Below are 2,323 nucleotides of genomic sequence, written 5' to 3'. Positions count from 1 at the left end.
ACTGGAAAGAGAGGCCCATTGGACACGCAAACTTTATATGCCCCAGTACAGGGGAATGCCAGGGCCAAAAAATGCGAATGGGTGGGTAGGGAAGTGGGGGGGAGGGTATGGGGGACTTTTGGGATAGCATTGGAAATGTAATTGAGGTAAATACATAATAAAAAATATATTTAAAAAAAAGAGATCCAAATAGAATGTATGTTGTTTTAATCATTTCTTATTTTGACTTAAGACTTGCAAATGCTTACATGTATGAGGTCTGGGCCACCCATTCCGGCACTTTAAATGTAGGAAGGTGGCCTCTTTATTTAAAGAAAATTAGAAATTACTATATGACTGGCATGGCATATAAGCTGTTTTACAATCATTTGTCTGCTGACACTTCTGGAGAAATCATTGAGATATTTTACCCGTACAGTGTTAGCAAGTCAATCAATCCAGCCTAGAATGGTCAGGCAACTCTTTCCTCATCTCCTTCCATTGAAAGCCATTGTTTCTGTCTTCTTTCATTGAAGACTTTACTCTGATTCTCATTGATGGACCATGCATGGGTGAAAATTCCTTTTCATCAAATATGTGTCTTCATTTGGGAAGTGTTGACTCTTTTACACTTCTGCTCATTTCAATCCTGCATCCCAACCATTAGCCAGTTCTGGTTGAGAGGGGAGGAAAGGTTCATCTTTGTTATTGTTGTTTTATGAACCAAAAACATAAAATTAAAAAAAAAATAGAATTCTGAAATAAACACAGGCTGATTATACTGCATAAAACATTTACACCTGTTAACACCGGTAAACTACTGGCTCCTAGCGAACCAGTTATAACTTGTATTGTTTGTTTTTAAATGGCTTGGGTAAGAATAAGAGTATTTTAATGTGTTAGATTCAAGGTGACCCTGTTCTCATGCATCCTGTATGGGTTAATCTCTCAGAAGAGCAATTACCAATCATCCCCACGGGTTCACTTCAAATATCACCTTTCTCTTGGCTAGTCCTTGCCTTCTGAGGGACACTTCTATTTAACTTTGGATGTCTTCGGCTCTCACAGCTAAAGAAACGCAGCCGAATTGAAATGTTTGCCTTTTGCGGTGAAATCCCCTGTCTTCTGTATTTCGCTGAGTCCTGTTAACTGAGAGTGAAATGTAAATACTTTGAGATGATACACTTTATTTCTTTGTTTTAGCATTTGCAGCACATCCTTGGGTATAATGATAAACCACAACGCTTTATAAGTTTATATTAATGTCTCAGTGAAGCAACAAACAGCATCTGTTGGCTATCGTTTATCTTTTAAAAGTATCCCAGCATTCCGTGTTCTCCGAAGGTACAGCTGTACAGTGTAAATCATTCCACGTTCCCAACAAGCCAGGCTTTGAACGTGACACAGGGACACTTACCAATTTAAAATCTTCCATTTAGAATCAATTATTTCTTCAGTTGTGTTTACTTGAGGCCTGGGATGGACTGAAACACACACACACACACAGAGGGGTACTGTCAATATTAATGCATAAATATTCTCCACCAACACGCAGTAGGAAAATGTCTTGACTGGATAACATTCTTCTTTTCCTTCTCTTATTGGCTTATAAACCGTTTATAAAGTAATAGTATTTCACAGAATAAAGAGCAGATAGAGATCAATAATGTGAGGACGAATGAGAAGAAAAAACCACTAAATCAACCTGAGGGCTTTGGAATCTGAAGTTCGTAAAATACTCAGCCTTTAGTTTTTAGAAGTTGGGAGCAGTCCAATTTTAAGGATCAAAAACCCAGCAGATTCTGTTTTTAGCTATGAAAATCTGCATTGTTCCACCTGGTTAGGGCGTATATTTTACTTAAGCTAGCTAACATTTACTTTCAAAGAAGGCAGCTTTGAGCTTCCCGGCAGGTTCTCCGAGCCCAGACACAAGCCAGTTGACTGGCAAACGAAAATGACCACCACTCCTATCCCACTGTTCACCCTGCTGGCAGAGCTCCAGGCCTGGTGCCAAGGCCCTGGCAGGTTTAAGGCTGTTTCCTGGCAGCCATTGGCTTTTCTAGGCCATGTGACTCTGCTTCTGTCTGTCTGGATTTTGTTCTGAGTTTCCTTAGGGCATACTTCTGAACAGCATCAGGAACGGCAGCAAGAGCCCTGGGATTCAGCAAAGCCATGTTATCCAGGAACCTTGGATCTCTGAGCTGTCCCAGGCTCCCTCTGCCAGCCGCTTGCTTCAGGGCTTCAAAGGAAGGCTCGGCTGCAGTACCCAGCATGCTTTTCTGCGGCTGCCACAGCCCTCTTTTGAAGCACCATGGTAGCCAACAGAGAGGATTCTGTGTTGCGT

The 2,323-nt window shown here is 41.2% G+C and overlaps 1 long non-coding RNA gene across 1 annotated transcript; it reads right to left on the bottom strand.

Moving 5' to 3' along the window:
* Positions 1–319: 319 nt before the first annotated feature.
* On the bottom strand, positions 320–1,467 carry LOC115029384. The gene is made up of 3 exons (XR_003834934.1): positions 1,397–1,467; positions 944–1,128; positions 320–652 (listed from the first exon to the last, which is right to left on the bottom strand). It is a non-coding gene; the product is annotated as an uncharacterized LOC115029384 (long non-coding RNA).
* Between the last annotated feature and the right edge of the window lie 856 nt (positions 1,468–2,323).

This window comes from Mus caroli, chromosome 15, assembly GCF_900094665.2.
Source record: "Mus caroli chromosome 15, CAROLI_EIJ_v1.1, whole genome shotgun sequence".
In the NCBI taxonomy this organism is placed as follows: domain Eukaryota; kingdom Metazoa; phylum Chordata; class Mammalia; order Rodentia; family Muridae; genus Mus; species Mus caroli.
This window is presented reverse-complemented; position numbering and strand designations above follow the sequence as displayed.